The sequence below is a fragment of the Macaca nemestrina genome, chromosome 5, assembly GCF_043159975.1.
Source record: "Macaca nemestrina isolate mMacNem1 chromosome 5, mMacNem.hap1, whole genome shotgun sequence".
NCBI classification, from domain to species: domain Eukaryota; kingdom Metazoa; phylum Chordata; class Mammalia; order Primates; family Cercopithecidae; genus Macaca; species Macaca nemestrina.
Genome location: NC_092129.1, coordinates 151,599,437 through 151,617,820, shown reverse-complemented (window position 1 = coordinate 151,617,820; position 18,384 = coordinate 151,599,437). Strand labels below are relative to the sequence as shown.

The following is an 18,384-nucleotide window of genomic DNA, read 5'->3' as shown; positions in this document are numbered from 1 at the left end:
ATTCAGCCACTGCTCTGCTTTCTGTCGCTACAATGGTGACATTTCTAGAATGTCACGGACATGCAGTCATATGTTATGTAGTCTTTTGTTTGGTCTCTCCTTTAGCATAACGATGTTTGAGATGATGCCATTCATTCATTTTTATTGCTGAGCAGCTGCTGACTATTGTTGGAATCCCAGTTTATTCGTTGCTTTCTCTATTCTCCAGTTGATACACATGTGGACTCCTCCAGTTAGGGTTTGTTATTAATGAAGCCACTAGAAATAACTGCTTATAAGTGTGGCCTTACATTTTTATTTCTTTTGGATAACTACATATTTGTGGAATTGCTGGGTCATGTGGTAATGGATGGGTAACTGTGTAAGAAATTGTCATACCACTTTACAAATTGGCTGCCACATTTTTTGCATTCCTACCAGCAATATCAGACATTCTTGTTTTTTCCATATTCTTGTCAGTGTTTAGACTTATCATATGTCTTTTTAACTTAACCTACTCTAGTTGATGTGTGATGGCTTCTCATTGTGGTTTTAACTTGCACTTCTTAGATGACTAGTATTGTTTGCTATCCTTTCATGTTCATCTAAGTGACTTATTACATATATTTTATGAATTATTTTGTAAATTCACTGATTAATTCCAGAGACTTTTTCAGAATTCCCTAGTGTTTTCTACATAAGCAATGAAGCTGGTGACAAAGAAAGTCTTTTTTCGTCCTTTCTTATCTATTGACCTTTTTTCTTTTAAAATTATTTTTATTTGGTAGAGATGAGGTCTCTATCAGACTGGTCTCAAACTCCTGAACTCAAGTGATCCTCCCCACTCAGCCTCCCAAAATGCAGGGATTACAGACGTGAGGCACCATGCCCGGTCCTTGTTACACTGGTTAGGATGCCTGTTAGGCATTTAAACAAGAATGATGAGAGCTCACATGTTTGTTTACAAGGAACTTAAACAAATTTACAAGAAGAAAAAACACCCCCATCAAAAAGTGAGCAAAGGATATGAACAGACACTTCTCAGAAGAAGACATTTGTGTGGCCAAGAAACATATGGAAAAAAGCTCAATATCGCTGATCATTAGAAAAATGCAAATCAAAACCACAATGAGATACCATCTCCTACCAGTCAGAATGGCAATTATTAAAAAGTGAAGAAACACTAGATGCTGGTGAGGCTGTGGAGAAATAGGAACACTCTTACACTGTTGGTGGGAATGTAAACTAGTTCAACCACTGTTGAGGACCGTGTGGCCATTCCCCAAAGTTATAGAACCAGAAATACTATTTGACCAAGCAATCTCATTACTGGGTATATACCCAAAGGGATATAAATAATTCTACTGTAAAGACACATGCACACATATGTTTATTGCAGCACTATTTACAATAGCAAAGGAAAAGAACCAACCCAAATGCCCATCGGTGAGAGACTGGATAAAGAAAATGTGGTGCATATACACCATGGAATACCACACAGCCAGAAAAATGAATGAGTTCATGTCCTTTGCAGAAACATGGATGAAGCTGGAAGTCATCGTCCTCAGCAAACTAACACAGGAAGAGAAAACCAAACACTGCATGTCCTCACTCCTAAGTGGGAGTTGAACATTGAGAACACATGGACACAAGGAGGGGAGCAATACACATCAGGGCCTATTGGGGAGCGGGTGGTGAAGGGAGGGAACTTAGAGGATGGATCAAAAGGTGCAGCAAACCACCATGGCAGATTATGCATATGTAATAAACCTACACATTCTGCACATGTATCCTGGAACTTAAAGTAAAATAATATAAGTTAAATTAAAAAAGAAAGTGCATGTCTTACATGTATACATATGTTCATTGCAGCACAATTCACAATAGCAAAGACGTGGAATCAACCTAAATGTCCATCAGTGGTAGACTGGATAAATAAAATGTGGCACATATACACCATAGAATACTATGTAGCCATAAAAAAGAATGAGATCATGTCCTTTGCAGGAACATGGGTGGAGTTGGAGGCCATTATCCTTAACAAACTAAGGCAGGAACAGAAAACCAACTACTACATGTTCTCACTTGTAAGTGGGAGCTAAACTATGAGAGCACATGGACACACAGAGGGGAACAACACACACTGGGGTCCACTTAACGGTGGAGGGTAGGAGGAGGGAGAGGATCGGAAAAATAGCTAATGGGTACTAAGGCTTAATACTTGGGTGGGTACTAATGGGTATAGAAATAATTTGTACAACACAATCCCATGACACAAGTTTACCTATATAACAAACCTGCACATGTACCCCTTAACTAAAAATAAAAGTTAAAAACAACAACAACAACAACAAACAAAGTGCGTATCTGGAAAGGGCATATGGTTGGGTTCTGTGTTTTTTTTTAAACCAAGTCTTATAATCTCTGCCCTTCATTGGAGTGTTGATTCATCCAGGTTTTTGTCATTATTGATATGACAAGTTTTAGGTCTACCATGTTATTTTCCCAGTTTTTGTTTCTCTGTTCCTCTTGTCATGACCAATTACTTTTTATTAAAAACCATAGAAACAAAAAAAAGTAGAAAAACATCTTTAAAATGCTGGAAGAAAAAAAGGTCAAAAAGAATTCTATATCCAGCACAGATGTCTTCCAAGGACAGACAAAATAAGGAGATATTTCAGGTAAAAGAAAATGAAGAGAATTTCTCATGAGCAGATCTGTACAATAACAATTGGTAAAGAAAATTCTTCAGGCTAGAGGCAAATTATACCAGGTGGAAAATGAGATTATCAGAAAATATGAAGATGATCAAAAATGGTAAATATTGAGCTAAGTTCAAAGGCTATCTTGCTCCCCTCATTTACTTTTACTTTATATTCATAGAACTATTTAAAGATAAGAAAAAAACTTTTCTCGTGGGACTTATAACCTATATAGATATATTGCATATAATATCCATACCACAAAAGATGGACATTTTACAGAGGATAAGTGGTTGCAAGATTTCTGTATTTATCAGTACTAGTACATTATTAATTGAAAGTGGACTGTGAAATGTTAAGAATAAGTTAATTTCTGAAGGGAATTGAGACACAAAAAACCATTCAAGAGATCAACAAATCTCAGAGATGGTTTTTTGAAAACAAAACAAAACAAAACAAAACCTTAGCCAGTCTTGAGTCTCACCATCCTACAATTTTAGAACTATTGCGAATACAAAAGTAATCAAAGAACAGTCCTGCCCAGAAAGAGGAGTTATTCCTAAATATGGTGGCCCTGGGACAGCTGGCCCTCCCTGCTGGACCTCTTCTGGATGGGCACTTTCTGCAGTGACTTTGTTGCCTTGCTATTCCACTCTACCCAGTGTCCTGACCCAACAGACAAGGGGTGTCTGCTGCTGTGTCCACACTTGGAGAAGGAAACCTTGATGACATCAGTACATTACAAGCCGGGCATGACAGCTCACCCCTGTAATTCCAGCAATTCAGGACGTTAAGGCCAGAGGTCAGGAATTAGAGACCAGCTTGGACAATATAGTGAGACCCTTGTCTCTAAATCAGAATAAAAATAAGTAAACTTAGCTGGGCATGGTGGTGGGCACTTGCATTCCTAGGTATTGGGGAGGCTGAGGTGGGAAAATCTTTTGAGCTCATGAATTCAAGGCTGCAGTGAGCTATGATCACACCACTGGACTCTAGCCCAGGCCACAGAGTGAGAACTTGACATAAAAAATTACATCGTAAACTTTTGCTCACTATGGGTTATTTAATTTATTATTTATTCAATTTGTGTTTTGATTTTATTTCACTGGCAGCACAATAAACCAGGACATGCAGAAACTAGAAATCACATCCACTTTCCAGTGGTAAAAAGCCCAGTCCAGGGAGGTGAGAAGGAGACAGTCCTCATTAGCCCTGAGGATTTGGGGAGATCGAGATGGGCTGGGCAGGAAGGGTTTTTTTCTTTGTTTTTTTTTTGTTTCTTTGTTTGTTTGTTTTTTATGAATAAGTGTAACTTTTTATTAAGACAGAATTGTTTTTATTGAAGATATATATGAAAAAGTTTGAATAAGATCAAATGGCTCCAAAAGTCTTACAACGAAAGCAACAGTCCTGCGAGTTGTTCTTTCCAGAGACAAGCACTTTTCATTCTCTCAGTTTTTCCTTCTGGTAGTTGCCTTCGTGGGTTTTTCCAAATTATTATTTTTTCAGTTTTTCAAGTGGGTGCATATGTTAATACATGTAATTTTAAAAAGCCTCTTCAGTCTATAATGCATCCTAACCGTTCCCTGCCCCATCCCTCCTAATCCTCCAGAGCAATGACTTTCAACTCTTTTAGCAATGTCTTCTGTTTTTCTCCTCACATAACTACTTAGTCATTTCTTGATTATTTTATACATTCTATAGTGATTTCTTAATATGACAGATGAGGATTTAGCTCTTACACCATCACTATCTTCACTTTTCCTCCCATATTGTCCCAAAGTAGTTACCAGAGTTAGGGGCTAAGCAGTCACCACATCATTATGACTATGTACATATTGCTCACTGTTGAGAAAAACAGCGTAATATGCTCTTGCTTCCTATCCTGTACTTCTTTCTGCCCTAGAATTAATGATTGCCTAACCACCCTTCCCCCTTGCTTTTTTACTTTTGCTTTATCTTCCATGAACTTCTTTCCAAATGCCCCAAATCTGGCAATAACCTATTATTATTTTTAAGAGAAGGGACCTCACTATGGTGGCCAGCCTGGTCTGGAACTCTTGGGCTCAAAAATCCTCTTGCTCAGACTCCTGAGTAGCTGGAACTACAGGCATGGGCCATTCCACCCAGCTAACCTATTAATATTTTCACTGTTTCTTTTTAAAGCCAGCTCCTTAGCTGGAATATTTCCTGTGTTGGATCCTATTTGCTGGATCCATGTCATTCTCTGGTTTGTCTACTCCTTCATTTTGCTGGAGTATTTTCTCCAATAGCTTCCTAAGAAAGGATACATGGAGGTAACCCCTGATTCTTTGCTTGTCTAAAAATGTATTATTTTACCTTCACCCTTGATTATTTGGCTGAATATAGATTTATCCGTTGAAAATCACTTTCTTTCTAGAATTCTGAAGGCATGCTTCCATTGTTTTCAGCTTCTTTTTCGAGGCAGGGTCTCTTCTGTCACCCAGGCTGGAGTGCAGTGGCACAACCACAACTCACTGCAGCCGTGACCGCGCGGGCTCAGTTCATCCACCTCAGCCCCTGAGCAGATGGGACTACAGGTGGGCGCCACAGGGCCCAGCCAACTTTTGTATTTTTTGTAGGGATGGGACCTCACCATGTTGCTCAAGCTGGTCTCAAGTGATCCGCCTGCCTTGGCCTCCCAAAGTGCGGGGATTACAGGCGTGAGCCACTGTGCCCGGCCAGTTTTTCTTGTATTCTTTCTCTACGTCCTTCATTTCTCAAAGGCATCTCAAACTCAGTGGGCCCCAAACCAAAGTCAAACTCCATTAGAATATCCTGCTACTTCCAACCTTAAAATATATCTTAAATCACAGTTTCTTACTACATGCAACCCTTTGGTTCAAGCTACCATCATCCCTCACTTGAACTTAGAATTGGTTTTCCTGCTTCTGTATTTTTTTAAATCATAAAATATTTCAAATAAACCATGTGTGGCTTTATACATTTTACTACACAAAAAGAATGAAGATCTGCTGGGTGCGATGGCTCACGCCTGTAATTCCAGTACTTTGGGAGGCTGAGGTGGGTGGATCACTTGAGGTCAGGAGTTTGAGACCAGCCTGACCAACATGATGAAACCCCATCTCCATCAAAAACACAAAATTAGCCGGGTGTGGTGGCGCGCACCTGTAGTCCCAGCTATTTGGGAGCCTGAGGCAGGAGAATTGCTTGAACCCGGGAAGGCGGAGTTTGCAGTGAGCCGAGGTCACGCCATTGCACTCCGTCTGGGCAACAAGAGCGAAACTCTGTCTAAAAATAAATAAATAAATAAAAAGTATGAAGAGCTTACATACTTAAACAAGGAATTGCTTTAAGTGTTTGGTATCCACTGTTCTTGTGCATGCCAGCAGCTTCTTACTGCAAACACCTGGGACTTGCTATAGAGCAGCTGGAGTACCTTCCACCCACACACAGGACAGGGAGCTGACAACCAAGGAGTGGAGGATCAACACTCCAGCTTTCTCCCCTCCGTTTCCCTGTATCTCAGCAGTATGGAGCTTGATACCGATGAGAACCTGCTCACTGACTTTAAACTGCTTTTCTTACCTTCTCAGTTCCATTTCTCCATACCTCAATTGATGCTTTCTGGTAAGATATAGCAAATAAACTGTTTTCACTGAAATTTCAGTCTTGGAATCTCCTTTGGCTTCCCCAGTCTAAGGCAGAAATGTATTCATTTTCCCATCACTGGACTTCCAAGTTGTTGTCAATTTTTCACCGTTACAAACAAGTCTGGAACATTTGTCTACAAACCTCTAGGTATACACGTAGGAAGCTTTCAGTATTTCCTACTAGTGAAACTGCTCAGTTGGAGGGTATGTGCATCTTCATCTTTAGTAAATACTACCGACATTTGAAAAGTCAGACAATGTCAAGGACTGGCCAGAGTCCCATGTGTGATGGGTGTGGAATGGCAGGTCACTGTAGCAGGTGCGGGGACTCAGTTGGGGTCTTGGAGAGGCACTTAGTTATAGCAAGAGTGTTTCATAAATGATATCTGATACAGTCAAGATTAGTGGGGAATAAAAACACGTTGCTTAGAAATAATTATCCATAAATCTAAAGTCAACAAAAGTCTTTTTTTTCTAATGTAAAAATACTTTTTTCAGAGGGAGGGGGAACAACTTAAAATAAACCAGAACACACCTTCATATTAATCATTCTTCTCATATACTTCAAATTTGTAGTTAATGCCTTTCTCCTCCTGGACATCCGAGAGAAAACCTGGGTATTCTGGCAGAAGTTTATATTTCTCCAAATCAATTTCTGGAAAATACGTGTCACTTTCAAAGTCCTGCCTGATCCTTGTCACAAATAGTTTAAGGTGGCCTGGGTGATTCATGGTTTCCTTATAAACAGAACTGCCACCAACTAACCAAATCATCTCTACTTTATTTGCTAATCTGGTTGTTCAGTAAGTTTTTGGTTTTTTTGTTGTTGTTGTTTTGTGTTTGTTTTTTGTTTTTTTGTTTTTTTGTTTTTTTTTTTGAGACGGAGTCTCTTTCTGTCGCCCAGGTTGGAGTGCAGTGATATGGTCCTGCTCACTGCAAGCTCCACCTCTCGGGTTCACGCCATTCTCCTGCCTCAGCCTCCCGAGTAGCTGGGACTACAGGCGCACGCCGCCACTCCCCGCTAATTTATTTATTTTTTTATTTTTAGTGGAGATGGAGTTTCACTGTGTTAGCCAGGATGGTCTCGATCCCCTGACCTCGTGATCTGCCCGTCTGGCCTCCCAAAGTCCTGGGATTACAGGAGTGAGCCACCGCGCCCGGTCGGTTGTTCAGTAAGTTTTAAGGCATCGTCCATACTTCTGGCAAGAAAATGAACCTCCTTGTGGAGGTTCCTTGAGTTCTCTGCTGAGAACTAAATTAATTCTATCCTTTAAAGGTCGATGCTTCTCAGGAATGGAGAACCAGGTCTTCCTACGCATAATCACCAGATTCTGTTTACCTTCTACTGAAGAGTTTGTGTCATTCTCTGGAAATACCTGAATTCATTCCTGAGCGGTGGCCAGGGCAGGTCCCGGTTCTTGCCAATGCCCGTGTTCTGGGACACAGCGACGATGCAGTTTAGCAAATGAACCATGACAGCAGCGGTGAGCACCTCCAAGCCCTCTCGCTACACAGGGACGCGCGGCCAAGATTGGCCAGAAGGTTTTTACTTGGAACCTGGAGGATGAACAATGATATCCCTCTCTTCACCTTAAAGCTCATCCTGGGCATCCACCTCCTGGGAGCAGGAGCAGTGCAGCAGCGCCCCCTGGTGGTCCATGCGCTTCCTTTTGCAGATCACTCACAGCCCTGAGACCCTCCTCTCCTTTCCATGCACCTGGGATTTCTTCACTGGACACCATCCTGCGTCAACTTTCCCATAAAGCAAAAGAAGGGTGAGGTTGCTGGAGAAGGAATGGTGTCATTCCCCACCTTTGGCGAGATCCATGTCACCGTGTTCAGGGGAAGCGCCAGACCTTATTCCCCATGCAGAGAGGAGGCTCTGGCCATGAAGGCGCCTTTGGAGAGGTGAGGACCCGCTCCCTCTACACTGAAGGCCAAGAGCCTGCAGACGGCGGAGAAGGCTTCCCCTCAGCTGTGTCCTATCAGATTCTTCCAAGAGTCAAGGAGTAGACCTGCATATTGCCTCTGGTGATGTGAGCTGCACGCACACCTAGAAGTGAGGTCACCCCTGCTGGGGGTCCTGGGGCTACTGTTTGTTCTACTTGCTCAGTGTCCAGAGAGGAGAATGAGAAGGAGACTTTGTGCAAAATAGTAACCATGCTCTATACATTATTTGTGTCATAAAATAAAAGACTCCAAAAGGAAAAAAATAACTATCTAAAATGTGTGTCCTTTAATAAAAAGTAAACACCCATTAACCATTAGGGATAGACGTTTACGGGGCAAACCAGAGGCCCCATCATTTGCCCCACTTCAACAATAAATTCTTTCCTCCCCCAAGTAAAAACACATCCTGACTTTTTTGATCATCATTTCTTTTATATACATATATATATATATATATATATATATTTTTTTTTTTTTTTTTTTTGAGATGGAGTCTTGCTCTGTCTCCAGGCTGGAGTGCAGTGGCGCAATCTTGGCTCACTGCAACCTCCACCTCCCGGGTTGAAGCGAGTCTCCTGCCTCAGCCTCCTGAGTAGTTGGGACTATGGGCACACCCCACCACACACCCAGCTAATTTTTGTATTTTTTTAGTAGAGATGGGGTTTCACCATGTTGGCCAGGATGGTCTCGATCTCTTGACCTCGTGATCCACCCACCTCTGCCTCCCAAAGTGCTGAGATTACAGGCTTGAGCCACCATGCCCGGCCTCTATTTTATATTTTTATCATCCAAAATTATAATTTAGTTTTACCTTTAGAAATATGATTTTGTTCTCTTTTATTCTATCAATTCTTCCTTGAAATTTATATTGTGTGGTAGAGCTTCCCATAGTGTGCATTTTGCTGATTGCTCCCCAAATTGTAGTTTAATATGTATTTCTAGTATCTGTTATACCTCTAAACTGGTAACTGGCTACGGAGATTAGCTTCTATTCAGGCTTGATTTCTTTTTCACTTTACTTGTGTGATGCTACTGTATCGTTGTCTTCCAAAAAGAGGAAGAATCTCACAGTATTTTCTTTTTTTTAAGTCGGAGTCTCTCTCTGTCCTCTAGCCTGGAGTGCAGTGTCCAGATCTCCACTCACTGCAAGCTCCGCCTCCCGGGTTCGCGCCATTCTCCTGCCTCAGTCTCCTGAGTAGCTGGGACTACAGGCGCCCGCCACCATGCCCGGCTAATTTTTTGTGTTTTTAGTAGAGACGGGGTTTCACCGTGTTAGCCAGGATGGTCTCGATCTCCTGACCTCGTGATCCACCTGCCTCGGCCTCCCAAAGTGCTGGGATTACAGGCGTGAGCCACCGCGCCCGGCCAGTTTTTTGGGGGGGGGTTTTGTATTGTTAATCGTCATTGCTGTTCAATGGCTAAATCTGTTCATTCATTATCGGTTGCAAAAGAGTTATTACAGTCTCAGTCTCTCATTCCTTCTTCATTTATTATCTGAATAATTTCTAAAGTAAGAGATTTGTCCTCCCCTACTGTTTGTTTACTACTAGAAACTTGTTTTTTGAGAGACTAAGTCAAGCATGTATTCAGCTATGACCCAGCGATTGCACTCTTAGTTATCAACCAATAGAAATGTATGTATATGTGTGCCAAAATATATGAAAATATTATTCATAGCAGCAAGATTTGCAAAATCTAAATATGACATAATTGTCTATCAACAGTGAAGGGACAAGAAGTGTGAGCTATTTATAAAGTGGAGCATTGGACAGCCATGGGAGTGAATAGGCTACGGCCACACACAGCGAGATGATGAGACCCAGGCGCATGTATAATGCCATTCAACTGGAACTGGCAGAACTCATCTGTGTTAGAAATCAGGGGTGGCTACTCTAGGGTTGGAGAGGGTGGTTTATGAGTCTCACCTTTTGGAGGCTACCTATGGGTCCAGCAGCACTGACTCCCACCTACCAAGGCCGTTGAGTGACCTGGCAGGATGGGCGCGTGAAGAGAGCTAGTGTGGTTCCTGCATGCATGTTCCCATCCTGCCAGGTCTGAGCTGGTCCACAGTGAAGCCTGGCTAACTTCCATTTGTCTGCTTGGTTGTTCAGTGCCACCTCAGGGGTAGGTATTTTCTGTGTGGATGGGGTGTTAACTTGGGGTTCAGGCTCTTTCCACATGGACTATTTCCATCTCATGAGGGGCCTGTCCAATCTATGACTCTGTAGGTGACACACAAGCCAATTCATGTAAGTACTTGGAATCACATGGTTCTTGGTGTCCCATGGTCAAGAATTCTATCTGATCAGGGCCAGTAATACTAAAAGTTGCTTTGAGAAGGGGCATATGTCTTTGCTGTGGATGACATGATCTTACTCCAGAATCCCAGGCCCTCCATTGTGACTTTCCCACTGATGCTTGGTTTAGCTCCATCCTGCATCTTTCCCCAGCCCTGCCACCTCCAGCACCAGGGGGACTGAGGGATGGTGACTGCCTGCACCACAGCCTGGATCTGCTGCAGTGTCCTTTTTTGTGTAGGCCCCACTTGAAGCTGGCATCCTCGTATGTCACCCAAAATGTGGGCCAAAAGATATACCTACGTATGGAATGTGGTGTTGTCAGAACCCGAAGAGATTCACCAGGCAATCTGCTCCTCTCTCTCTTTGTTCTTTTCCGTGAGGATGAAAGATGTAATGGGTTTTTTGTTTTGTTTTGTAATGTTCTTATGGGAAGGAATTTCCCTGCATGCCCCTAGCCACCGCACTCATACAATTTCACTGCAGTGGCCACTCCTGAAGTTCTGTAAGATTTGTCCTCCTCTCTCTGGGGTGCATGTGTTTTACCAAGGCCTCCTGCATACTTTCCACCTTCTTTCTCATCCATCCCAATCTATGATGTTGCCAATGAAATGAACAAATTTAACATTCTGTAGAATGTCCATGGTCTCTTAAGACTCTGTTATAGATGGCAGGAGAGTTCTAATAGCTCTCAGGGAAACTGTAAATAAATGTGGTATGAATGTGAATAACTCCATACCCACTTTCTAATTGGAAAGGAAAGCACTCAGCAAATCCCCGGCTGCACACCATTGGCCTGCAGCCTTGTTAACCTCCGCTAGCAGTGATCTCCGGCCAGCACGGCAGCTGCAATCAAGACTGCTACTAGGTCAAGTCTGAAGTAATCCTGTTCATTCTTTAGACCCCATTGGGCTTCAGCAAGGACAGAATACACAGAGATAACAGGCAACCCCAACACCACCCCACTTCCTACAGCTCTCTAATGGTGGTGCTACCCGCACAATACCTGCAATAACCTCCACAAGACCTGCCCTGGGATGTGACATCACTTCCGATTCAGTTGAGAAAGCGGCAGTTTCAGAGACTTCCCTTTGGCTTTCAGCCCAAAAAAAGCCCTTGCTGCACAGGCGAGGGATCCAGTGTGGGGGTGACTCCAGCTGCCAGTGCATCATTGCCAATTACGTTCTCATGGAATAGGGAAACAAACAGGGCTGGGATTACAGGATTATGAGTTATAATGTGTCCCGGCCTCTGGAAGCCCCTCTCTGATGAACATGATGGAGCTGTGGAAATCTGGACATCAATGTCAGCTCACTCCCCCAAATTCTGCCTATTTCCTTTGCCCAGTGTACAGTCTTTTGAGTAAATGGTTGTAGGTTCCTTTGAGAAGAGCACAGGGAATTTACCCAACATATATTTCCATGCTGTTCCAGGGTCCTTCCTCCCACGGATATGGACTCTTCCTCTGTCACTGGGATGTGAATCTGAAAGTTGACTGAGGTCTACAGGCATTGAGAATGGAACATGATTTTGTATTGAGTCAACCACCCTCATCCTCCTGCTCCTCAACTCTTGCTTTCTTTCCATAGATATCAAGCAGCGTCCTTGCTGGCTGCCTTCTGTTCTGAACCTGAGCCACTGCCCTCTATTAACCTTCCCCACACTCCCTGCAGGTCAAGCACAACCTTGGCTGCTCCGTTGGGGTTGTCATGGTAACTGTGCCCTCTGACTTTTGCAGGTCACTGCCACCACTTGATCTCTATCTCTTCGGGGCCACACCCTCCCAACAGATAGTAACTAGCCCAACTCTGGGACCACGTTTCCTATCATCATCCCCATCCTACAGAGGACAGAACCCTGACATTTCTTAGTGATGCAGGTCTCTCTCACCAGCACGTTCATGAGGGCTCTGGTGCAAGGTGTGCCCTCTGGGTTTTCTGGTGGGACATGACCCTGATGGGCCTCTGGCCTCACATAATGGCTCCATCCACACCTCCACTTTCCTCAGGCTTCTTATTTCATCCTCTGCATGTTCCAGGGCAACTAAGTCATGGCTAACTTGTTGAGAGTTGGGCATTACTTTTTCCAGTCTACATAGAGCCACCCAGCAGTGAGTGTGCTTCATGCCCTGGAGTCCCTGATAAACCCATGTCCTGAGAAACTGCCCTCAAGCCAAAGGATTTTTATTCATCCAGCCTGACATTCTGATGCTTTGATCAAACACCCTCACATTCCAATCCCAGAAGTGCTCTGTGGGCTCCTACAAGGCCATGCCGGCTGGTTCCTGCAGAGCTCCTGAGAGGGGTTCCCGCTGCGTCACGGGGGGAGGCTTCTGCAGCATCTTCCAGTACAGGAAGCGGGAACTATTACCAGAGAAAGGCGAGCCTCCCCTGCATGCCAGAGGGTCCTGGAGGGCACCCATCGGATAACTCTGTTCCAGTTTGCAGGATCTCAGGTTTCCCCAGCAGGGCCCTGACTTTCCCACAACAGGCGTGCCTTGGCTGAGTGTCAGACATCTCTGGAGTGCCGTGACCCTCACAATGATGTCTTCAGCTGCTGTTCCATGCTACGTGCCCTTCCTCTAGAGGAGATAAAGGACTGTCCATGAGACACTGCAGAGGCACTCACACATAGCCACCGACTGCTGTTAACAATCCTCAGATTCTCATTCTCCTTTTATAGGACACCAACACAGCCGAGTAGTATTCACCCAACTCCACTGTCTCTGTAGGTTTCCCTCTCACCCTGTCGTTACTGTGCAGAGGCTTCTATCATCACACCTGCCATAGCTTCCCCTAACCAGGGCATCTTCTCAGGTCAGCACTGGGCAGATCCACAGTTGCTCGGCTGCACCTTGTGCTATGCACTTTCTGTGTCCTCCACCAACCCAGATGGCGTCCTCTTGGCCAGCCAGGCAGTGGGTGAGCTCATCCCAAATCCCCATGCTTTGGCCTGTGTTCTTGGAACACTCCTGACACCACTCTTGTTAGTTAGGGTCCCTTGAGGAGAAGACCCTAATTCTATTAAAGGTGTGATATTTTATTCAGGGAAATGCTTATGAGTGAAATTGGGGAGGAAGACAGAAAACGCTGGGAGAGCCATCGTGGGTGATGCAAGTCTAAACCCCTGTGAAGGAGAGAGGGAGGGAGAGTCAGCTGGAAGCGCCCTAGACCCAGTGCAGGCTAAGGGAAGTTCAATTCAGGGAGCCCTGGAGCTCAGTTTGCCTTCAGTGGAGGAAAGATCCTGCTTTAGTTTCCCTGCTGTTCTCAACCGTTGGCTGGAAGAAGCTCATGGGAACATGGTTTCAGAGAAAATGTAGTGATAGGCTTCAGGCTAGAAGAGCTGGGACTATCATCAGTTACACTTCCTCTAGCTGAGGGTCTCAGATGTGCATTCCTGTGACAGCCACAATGGCCCAGTGGTGAGAGAAAAAATGATGATGATAAAAGAAAAAAAAGGAATGGACTGTTCAATTAGAATCTTTAAGTAGATGAGATAGGATGCGCTTTGGACACCGGCAGAGGAACTGGCTCTGGCTGGGACTAGGTCAGCCTACAGCAACTGTCTATGTGGTGGAAGGCCCATCAAGCAGTGCAGCTGTAAATGCATGAGCTGATGGTGGTGGAATCTGTGGTCTTCTAATGTGTTCACTTCTCTCAGTGAGGTAGGAAACAAGGCCATCAGCTGAATTAAGAATGGAGAAGGAGGGTTGGACATGTGAGCACAGAGAGAAGGTGTGTAAGAGTCACCCAGGCCCGGAGGAGGCTGAGGGTGAGCCACGCAGGGAGAGGGTGATTGCTGGCAGTGGTGGGGGCTCCCCATGAGGTTTGGGTCATGAAGGTACAGAGAACAGTCAGTGTGCTGTGTGCTGCTCTCCTGCAGCTCAGGGAGCAGGTGCAGTGTAGGCGGAGGTGGAATCCACCAGCTGAGTAGTTTTTCCAAACAAGTGTGACAACGCAAGGGAGAGGCAAGGGAAATCATCTACCATAGAATCCAAAATGGGTGAGGAGGGAGGAGAGGACATTCAAGGCTGAGGGACAACGGGTGGATGGCAGGATCACTAGACTGGGAATCCCGGGGGGCCCAGGGGGTCAAAGGATTGCTGGAATTGATGTACTACAGGGTGGACACCAAGCCTGAAAAACACATATATATAGAGTGAATTATTTGCTGACATCAAATTACAGCATATGATAAAATGATAGTATCTGTGTTCTCAGAGCCTGTGGCCACCGTGCAAGGGGATGAGTGGGAAGACGGTCAGAGAGTGGGAAGTGTGAGACTGAGAGTATTTAAGTGCTGGGGTTCTTGGCCATGATGAGGCCTAGATGACAAGGGCACAGGGCCCAGGCATAGCAGAGGAGAAGGTCATGGAGGAGAGGAGGTTTAGGACCTCAGAAACCAGGGAGTGAGGGCATCCTCTCTGCTGTGTGGGTGTCTATTGCTGTCATAAAAATTGCCACAGGCCAAGTGGCTTTAAACAGCACCTCTTTGTCATGTCACAGTCATGTGGGTTGCAAGTCCACCCAGTCTCATGGAGCTGAGACCAAGGTATGGGCAGGTCTGTGTTCCTTCCTGGAGACTCTGGAGAAAAATCCACTCCCAAGTTCATTCAGGCTCTTGTCTGAATTCACATTCTCGCAGATAGGACTGAAGTCCCCGTTTCTTTTCTGGCTATCATTTGGGAACCACGCTTGGCTCCTAGAGCCTTCTCTTGGGTGCTCACACGTGGCTCCCGTGGCTCATCCAACCTCCCGGCTTGGAACTTCTGGCTTCCTCTGCTGTGTCTTCTCTTCTTCCCTCTTCTGCAACATCTGTGACTCCAGCCAGAGCACGTTCTCCACTTTTAATGGCTCCTGTGATTTGATTGGGCCACACAGAGAGTCCAGGAGAATCTCCCTATTTTAAGGTCCTTAATCTTCATTACATGAGTAATGTCTCTTTTGCCATGTAATGCAAGCTGTTCACAGGTTCTAAGATTGAGGCTAGACTTCTTTGGGGACCATTACTCAGCCTACCGCATCTGCATATGTTGAAGTCATCAACATCAAGGAGACAGCACTGCTGGAGAGGGAGCCAGGGAACCAGGAGCTACAAGTCAGGATTGAGAGGAACGGCCTGGGGCCCACAGGGAATGCCTACAATGAAGGGAGTGGGGCCCTAATCTGATGACAGCTGAGGGAGGTTTGGGAGGAGGGAGGCAGAAAGGTCTCAAAACCACAATGAGAAATGAGTCCAAAGGTACAAGTCCCTAGGGAAAGTCCCCATGTGGGAGGACTTCTGAAGGGTCTGTGTCCTTCGGGAAACCCAGGTTCCTGCTGGAGCTGTGAGATCAGGAACATCCTGAGAGAGGATGTGGAGGTTTCGCTGATCAAGGACTGAGAATTCCAGGGGGTGCAGTGGAAAGATTTCTGGAGTTGCGGTGGGAGGATGAGGGGGACAGAAGAGGGGTGTGCAGTGACTTGTGGGGATGCGAGTGTAGGGTGTTTGGGGGACCCAGTGTGACTGACACAAACAGGGAAAGGGCATGAGGAGCTCAGTCCTGGTGGACTCGAGGCAGACGATGGTGCTGAGGCTGTGGGAGACGAGGGAGGAGGAGCAGGGTTGGCTGTCACCTGGGCTCTGTCCATGGAGGTGAGGATGGTGGAGTGGTTGGGTCTTAGTGCTGTCTGGACCTTTCTTGACCCCCTGATGACAGAATGGAGTGCCTGAGGCAGGGGGATTCCTAGAGGATTGACCCTTGAACGTGAGGAAGGGAAGTGAGCTCATTCCAGGTCTCAGGTCTACCCTGACACCTTCTGCAGGTGGTGTCACTTCTGGGTCCCATGTGTGACCCCAGGATAGGGCCCTCTTCTTCCCTGCTGAGGAGATGGAGGCCCAAGGGAGCTGTGCTCAGATTTGATTATGCCAATATGCATGTTCACATCTTAAAATATGATGTGGAAGTGGAGATGTTGTTTCCAAATAAAACAAAACTGAGTAAACAGGAGTTTTAAAAAACCTGAGCAATGGAGAGAAGAAGAAAATGTTTCTGCTTTTCAGTTTTCCCGAATGTTGCTGTCAAGGGACTGGAGAGAGAAGTTGCAGGAAAAACAGAAACCTCGGAAAGGGCTGGAGCTCCTGAGCTCTGCTCACCTCCACAAGAAAGACCTTTGGGAAATTATTAAGACAATTTCCCATTACTTTGAAATTCTGTAATATTAGGGAATTCTAGGAGCTCTCTTCAGTGTAATAACAATATTATTGTTGGAAAAATGTTATTTGTTAAGAGATGAGTACTGACGTATTTAGGAATGAGGGTCGTGATGTTGGCAGTGATTACCAAAGTTTCAACAAAAATTATGGAAATATAATTTATTACATATACAAAGAAAATAATTAGATCTATGGTGACCATTGTATTCTTTGAAACTTTAGGACTCTTGGAAATTTTTTACAATAATTTGGAGAAAATTTTAAGGCTAATAACACATAATCACATGAGAAATGTTCACCACATCACGTGGAATGGAAATTAAGTTTCGAGACCAGATGAGGTGGCTCATGCCCGTAATCCCACAGCTTTGAGAGGCTGAGGTGAGAGGATCACTTTAGGCCAGGAGTTCGAGAGCAGTCCGGGCAAAACCCACCTCTACAAAATCCTAAACAATTAATTGAACCTGGTGGCAGGTACCTGTGTCTCTAGCTAGCTGGGAAGCTGAGTCAGGGTGATTGCTTAAGCCTAGGAGTTCAAGGTTATAGTGAGCTGTGATCACACCACTGCAATTTAGCCTCAGTGACAGAGCAAGACCCTGTCTCAAAAAACAAAAAAAAGAAGGAATATTTAGCATTTAAGAGCATTCAAGAGCATGTGCACAAGAATGTGTCAGTTGTGTGTATTTTGTGTGACTGTGTCATTGTGTAGACAGTATCTGAGTAAGAGCGTATATCAATCTGTGTGGTGGCATCTTTGTGTCTGCGTGTGTTGGTGTGTGAGTCTATGCGTGCATTCATTCATTCATTCATTCACTCAACTAGTATATTTAAAGTAACAATCAGGCACTATTCAGGGCAAGGGAAATGCAGCTGTGAACAATCAAAATCACTGTCCTTGTCCTCATGAAGCTTGTATTCTAGAGGAGAGAAATAAGCAATTAAAATAAATACATTCATAGCTGGGCACAAATGTGTGTAATCCCAGCACTTTGGGAGGCTAAAGCTGGAGGACCGCTTGAGTCCAGGAGTTTGAGACCAGCGTGGGAAACACAGCAAGACTCTATTTGTACCAAAAAAAAAAAACAAACAAACTAGCTAAGTGTGGTGGCACACACCTGTAGTCCCCAGTTACTTGGGAGGCTGAGGTGGGAGGATCACTTGAGCCCAGGAGTTCCAGGCTACAGTGAGCCGAGATTGCACCACTGCACTCCAGCCTGGGTAACAGAGCACAACCCGGTCTCTCCAAATAAATAAATAAGTAAATAATTCTTAAATGTTAGTAAAAGGGTTGTGAACAAAAACAAAGCAGAGTGGGGTCAGAGGCAATGGGAGATGCCACATGAAGTGGGCAGTGCAGGGACGGACTCTCGTGGGAATGAGGAGAATGTCAGGGTGGACGGGAGCCCTGGAGATGAGTTTCCAGGCTCCATCTCCCAGGTTCAAGGGATTCTCCTGTCTCAGCCTCCCGAGTAGCTGGGATTACAGGTGTCCACCACCGTGCCTGGCTAATTTTTTGTCTTTTTAGTACAGACGGGGTTTCACCATGTTGGCCAGGCTGGTCTTGAACTCCTGACCTCAAGTGATCCACCTGCCTCGGCCTCCCAAAGTGCTGGGATTACAGGCGTG

General features: G+C 44.9%; 1 pseudogene; it reads right to left on the bottom strand.

The window, feature by feature from the left end:
- Positions 1–6,728: 6,728 nt before the first annotated feature.
- On the bottom strand, positions 6,729–7,790 carry LOC105467294 (dihydrofolate reductase-like; annotated as a pseudogene).
- Between the last annotated feature and the right edge of the window lie 10,594 nt (positions 7,791–18,384).